The sequence below is a fragment of the Nicotiana sylvestris genome, chromosome 6 (assembly GCF_000393655.2).
Source record: "Nicotiana sylvestris chromosome 6, ASM39365v2, whole genome shotgun sequence".
NCBI classification, from domain to species: domain Eukaryota; kingdom Viridiplantae; phylum Streptophyta; class Magnoliopsida; order Solanales; family Solanaceae; genus Nicotiana; species Nicotiana sylvestris.
The window spans coordinates 111960958-111967365 of record NC_091062.1 but is presented as its reverse complement, the minus strand read 5'-3'; positions in this window follow the sequence as shown (position 1 = coordinate 111967365).

Genomic DNA, 6408 nt, shown 5'->3' with positions numbered 1-6408 from the left:
GGTCGGTTGTGCTGATGCTGCACTTTTGTGCTTTTTGCATAGATTACGGTACCGGAGCAGCTTTAGGACCACAGCAGTAGCGTATTAATCGGGAGCTGACTTCAGTCCAGAGACTTCAAGGTAGCCTAGCTGACGTTCGCAGGCCGAAGTCCTTCTCCATGTTTAGTTTGTCTTCATTGTACCGAGAGATATATTTTGTATTTCCATTCAGACTTGTTTGTAGCACTCTTTAGCAGTCCGTGAGTTAGTGACTCCAGATTTTGGGTAGAGATTTGTCTTAAACTTCTGCATCTGAATTTCAGTTTTATAAACTTAAAGCCTTCCGTTTCTTTTATTTAATTGCTTTCGTATATGGTTGTTGTTGAGAAGTTATCAGAGAATGTTTAAAATTTGGCTGGCCTAGCTCCGTTAGTAGGCACCATCACGACTCCCGAAGGTGGGAAAATCCGGGTCGTGACAAGTTGGTATCAGAGCTCTAGGTTGCGTAGGTCTCACAACTCGCGGACAAACTCGGTAGAGTCTGAGGGATCGGTACGGAGACGTCTGTATTTATCCCCCAGAGGTTACAGAGTTAGGAAACATTTCACCTTGTTCTTTCTTGTCGTGCGATTCTATTTCTCAACACTGATTGTCGTTCTACTCTGTTCTTTCGCAGTTGGCGAGATCATGTGCTTCCCCTTCTACCGCGCAGCAGCCCGAGCCCCCAGCAGCAGCTCCTATTAGGGGCAAAGGGCGAGGCCGAAGCCGTGCCAGAGACCGAGGCTGGGGAAGAGCCCAGTCCCGAGCAGCAGTCCCAGAGGTGGAGCCTCATGTTGACTATGATGAGGGAGTTCCAGCTCCAGCAGCTCCAGTGGGCCCAGCTCAGGTCCTAGAGGGCTTCATTGCCACTCCAGTTCTTCAAGACGCTCTGGTCCGATTGATAGGCCTCATGGAGAGTGTCACCCGAGCGGGTTTGCTTCCAGTAGCATCAGCCACTTCTAAGGCTAGAGGAGGGGCTCAGACTCCTGCTATATGCACTCCGGAGTAGGTATCTCCCCAGACTCAGACTCCAGCAGTTCAACCAGTTGGAGTAATTCAGCCGGGTGTCATAGCTCGGACCGGCGATGGAGCGGCTATGTCCGTCGATGCTTTGTGGAGACTGGATAGATTCACCAAGCTATTCACTTCTACTTTTAGCAGAGCATCTACTGAGGATCCCCAGGATTATCTAGACAGCTGCCACGAGGTTCTCAGGAACATGGGTATTGTTGAGACCAATGGGGTTGATTTCGCTACATTTTGTTTGTCTGGATCCGCCAAGACTTGGTGGAGGGATTATTGCTTAGCGAGACCAGCCAGATCGCCATCTTTGACTTGGGAGTAGTTTACGGTATTGTTTCTGGAGAAGTTTCTCCCCGTTACCCAGAGAGAGGCCTATCGGAGGCAGTTTGAGCGCCTCCAGCAGGGTTCCATGACTGTTACCCAGTATGAGACCAGGTTCATCGATCTAGCTCGCCATGCTCTCATCATACTTCCTACTGAGAGATAGAGGGTGAGGAGGTTTATTGATGGTCTTATTCAGCCGATTCGTCTTTAGATGGCCAAGGAGGCGGGGAGCGAGATCATATTTCAGGAGGCGGCCAATGTGGCCCGCAGAGTTGGGACAGTTCTGTCACAGAGAGGTGGTCATGGGTCGGATAAGAGGCCCCATCATTCAGGAAGATTCAGTGGTACCTCGTCTGGAGGTAAAGATTCATATGGTAGAGGCTATCCCCCTAGACCCTTTTAGTCAGCACTCCAGGTCTCACATGGTACTTCGGGCGGTAGTGGTTCTCAACAGCGCTATTCGGATCAGCAGCCTATTAGTGCACCACCGCTCCAGAGCTTTCGAGGAGGTCATTTAGGTCGACAAGGTCAGCCTCAGCCCTCTCGGCTGCAGCAGTCAGGTGGGTGCTACGAGTGTGGTGAGTATGGTCACATCTGGAGAGCTTCCCGAGATTGAGAGGTGCACAGCCGCAGCAGCAGGGTCCTCGAGCTATGATTCATGCACCAGAGGCTCCGCAGGCCGCCCAGCCAACTAGAGGCGGGGGCAGAGGTGCTAGAGGTGGAGGTGGAGGTCCTAGAGGTGGAGGCCAACCAGCAGCAGGCCATCCCAGAGAGGCAGTTCAGGGTGGTAGGGCTCATCCCCGGTGTTATGCTTTGCCAGCCAGGCCAGAGGCTGAGTCTTCCGATGCTGTCATCACAGGTACTATTCTGGTCTGTCATAGAGGTGCTTCAGTGCTATTTGACCCTGGGTCTACGTATTCGTATGTGTCATCCTATTTTGCACCCCACTTGGTTATGCCTAGCGATGCCTTGGGTGTTCTTGTATATGTATCTATACCGGTAGGTGATTCTATAGTGGTCGACCGAGTGCATCATTCCTGTGTAGTAGTATTTGAGGGTCTTGAGACCCGTGTTGACTTATTGCTCTTAGATATGGTGGACTTCGATGTTATATTAGGGATGGATTGGTTGTCCTCGTACCAACCTATCTTGGATTGCCATTCCAAGACCGTGACCTTAGCCTTACTGGATTTACCCTGTTTAGAGTGGAGAGGGACTTCTGGTTATTGTACCCGCAGTGTTATCTCGTATGTGAAGGCTAGGCATATGGTCGAGAAGGGATGTTTGGCCTATTTGGCGTACATTCACGATTCTAGCGCGGAGGTCCCTTCTATTGATTCTGTGCCCGTTGTTCGGGAGTTTCCTGAGGTTTTCCCTTCAGACCTGCCGAGTATGCCGCCCGATAGGGATATCGACTTTTGTATTGATTTGGCTCCGGGCACTCAGCCTATTTCTATCCCGCCATATCGTATGGCCCGCCGGAGTTGAAAGAGTTAAAGAACAGTTGCAACATTTGCTTGATAAAGGTTTCATTAGACCCAGTGTTTCGCCTTGGGGTGCGCCGGTGTTGTTAGTTAAGAAAAAGGATGGTTCGATGAGAATGTGCATTGATTACCGGCAACTGAACAAGGTTATAATTAAGAATAAGTATCCACTGCCGAGGATTGATGATTTGTTCGATCAGCTTCAAGGTGCCAAGGTATTCTCAAAGATTGACTTGAGATCTGGCTACCATCAGTTGAGGATTAGGGCATCCGACGTCCCTAAGATAGCATTCCACACTCGGTAAAGGCATTATGAGTTCTTGGTTATGTCATTTGGATTGACCAATGACCCAACAACCTTTATGGATTTGATGAACCGAGTGTTCAGGCCTTACTTGGGCTCGTTCGTGATAGTCTTCATTGATGATATTCTGATATACTCCCACAGTCAGGAGGAGCATGAGCAGCACCTCAGAGTGGTTCTTCAGACTATGAAGGATAGTCAATTATACGCCAAGTTTTCGAAGTGAGATTTCTGGTTGAGTTCTGTTGCATTCCTGGGTCACGTTGTTTCAGCAGAGGGTATTCATGTTGATTCGAAAAAGATTGAGGCAGTCAAGAACTGGTCTAGACCAGCATCAGTCACAGAGATTCGGAGTTTCTTGGATTGGTAGGTTACTATCGTCGGTTCGTGGAGGGGTTCTCATCTATTACAGCCCCGATGACCAGGTTGACCCAGAAAGGTGCCCAGTTCAGATGGTCAGACGAGTGTGAGGCAAGCTTTCGGAGGCTCAAGACAGCTCTGACTACGGCACCGGTGTTGGTTTTGCCCACAGGTTCAGGGCCCTATACAGTCTATTGTAATGCATCTCGTATTGGACTTGGTGCAGTGTTGATGCAGGATGGAAAGGTCATTGCCTATGCTTCGAGGCAGTTGAAGGTTCATGAGAAGAACTATCCAGTGCATGATTTGGAGTTGGCAGCCATCGTTCATGCTTTGAAGATTTGGAGGCATTATTTATATGGTGTGACGTGTGAGGTGTTCACGGATCATAAGAGTCTTCAGTATTTGTTCAAGCAAAAGGAGTTGAATTTGAGGCAGAGTAGATGGTTGGAATTATTGAAAGATTACGACGTCACTATCTTATATCACCCGGGAAAGGCCAATGTGGTGGCCGATGCCTTGAGTAGGAAGTCAGTCAGCATGGGCAGTCTTGCTTATATTTCGGTTGGTGAGAGACCGCTTGCTTTGGACGTTCAGGCTTTGGCCAATCAGTTTGTAAGGTTGGTCATTTCTGAGCCTAGTCGAGTATTAGCTTGCACGATCGCTCGTTCTTCGTTATTGGAGCGTATCCGCGATCGGCAGTTCAAAGATCCCCATTTGTGTGTCTTGAGAGACACGGTGCAGCGTGGAGGTGCCAAGAAAGTAACCTTAGATAACGATGGTGTATTGAGATTGCAGGGGCGAGTTTGTGTGCCCAATGTTGATGGGATTCGAGAGGTGATCTTAGCGGAGGCCTACAGTTCTCGGTATTCTATTCATCCGGGCACCGCGAAGATGTATCAAGATTTGAGACAGCACTATTGGTGGCGCAGAATGAAGAAGGACATTGTTGCATATGTGGCTCGTTGTTTGAACTGTCAGCAGGTTAAGTACGAGCATCAGAGGCGCAGTGGTTTATTTTAGAGGATTGAGCTTCCCGAGTGGAAGTGGTAGAGGATTACTATGGATTTTGTTACTGGACTTCCGATGACTCGGAAGAAGTTTGATGCGGTTTGGGTTATTGTAGATAGGCTGACCAAGTCAGTGCATTTTGTTCTGGTTGCCACCACCTATTCGTCCGAGAGATTAGCTGAGATTTATATTAGGGAGATCGTTCGCCTTCATGGGGTGCCTATGTCTATCATCTCGGACTGAGGTCCGTAGTTTACCTCGCATTTCTGGAGAGCGATTTAGCAAGAGTTGGGCACCCAGGTTCAGTTGAGCACAACATTTCATCCCCAAACGGACGGTCAGTCCGAGAGGACTATTCAGATATTAGAGGATATGCTCAGAGCCTGTGTCATTGATTTTGGAGGCTCGTGGGACCAGTTCTTGCCTTTAGCAGAGTTTGCCTACAACAACAGCTACCAGTCCAGCATTCATATGGCTCCATATGAGGCATTGTATGGTAGGCGGTGTTGGTCCCCAGTCGGATGGTTTGAGCCGGGAGAGGCTCGGTTATTGGGTATAGACCTAGTTCAGGAGGCCTTGGATAAGGTCAAGATCATTGAGGATAGACTTTGGACAGCTCAGCCTAGGCAGAAGAGTTATGCAGACCGCAAGGTCCGAGATATTGCTTTCATGGTTGGTGAACGAGTGCTGCTCCGTGTGTCGCCTATGAAGGGCGTGATGCGATTTGGGAAGAAGGGCAAGCTTAGCCCTAGGTTCATTGGCCCATTTGATATCCTTGAGCGTGTGGGAGAGGTGGCCTATAAACTTGCTTTGCCGCCTAGCTTGGCAGCTGTGCATCCAGTGTTTCATGTATCTATGCTCCGAAAGTATCACGGCGATCCATCGCACATGTTAGATTTCAGCACTGTCCAATTGGACAAGGATCTGTCATATGAGGAGGAGCCGGTGGCTATTCTAGACCGGCAGGTACGACAGTTGAGGTCGAAGAGTTTTCCTTCGGTGCGTGTTCAGTGGAGAGGTCAGCCTCCTGAGGCATCAACCTAGGAGTCCGAGTCCGATATGCGGAGCCGATATCCTCATTTATTTCCTGACTCAGGTACTTCTTTCTTTTGTCCGTTCGAGGACGAACGGTTGTTTTAGAGGCTTAAACGTGTGACGACCCAAAGGGTCATTGCCGTAATTCTTCCTTGTTCTGTGCTTTTGAGGCCTTGAAAACCTCGCTTTTAGTTGCCTCGATTTGCGTGCGCAGTCCGGGCGCGTAGCCGGAAAGCTTTTATGTTGAAATATGCGAATTATGTGAATTTTGATATTAATATGCATAATATTGACTTCGGTCAACATTTTGGGTAAACGGACCCGGACCTGTGATTCGACGGTCCCGGAGGGTCCATAGAAAAATATGGGACTTGGGCGTGTGCCCGGAATCAAATTCTGAGGTCCCAAGCCCGAGAAATGAATTTTTGTGTGAAATTGTTTCCTGAAATTTATTAAGGAAAATGAAGAAGAAAATTTATCAGAAAACTGTGGTATCGAGCTCGTATTTTGGTTCTGACGCCCGGTACGAGTCTTAAATATGTTTTAAGCACTATCTGTAAAGTTTGGCTAAAAACGGACATCATATGACGTGTTTCGGACTTAAAATGGGGAATTTGAGTTTTATGAAAGTTGAAAGAAAATCATGAGTTTTGAGGCTTGATCCTATGTATATGATGTTATTTTGGCGATTTGATCGCACGAGTAAGTCTGTAAAGTGTTTTCGAGATCATATGAATGTTTGGTTTCGAGCTCCGAGGGCTCGGGTGAGTTTTGAGTGGGGCCCGGGAGGTCTTAGGCTTAAAAATGCAGGTTCAGATGTTGCAAGCCCAAGTGCGGCCGCGGTCATTT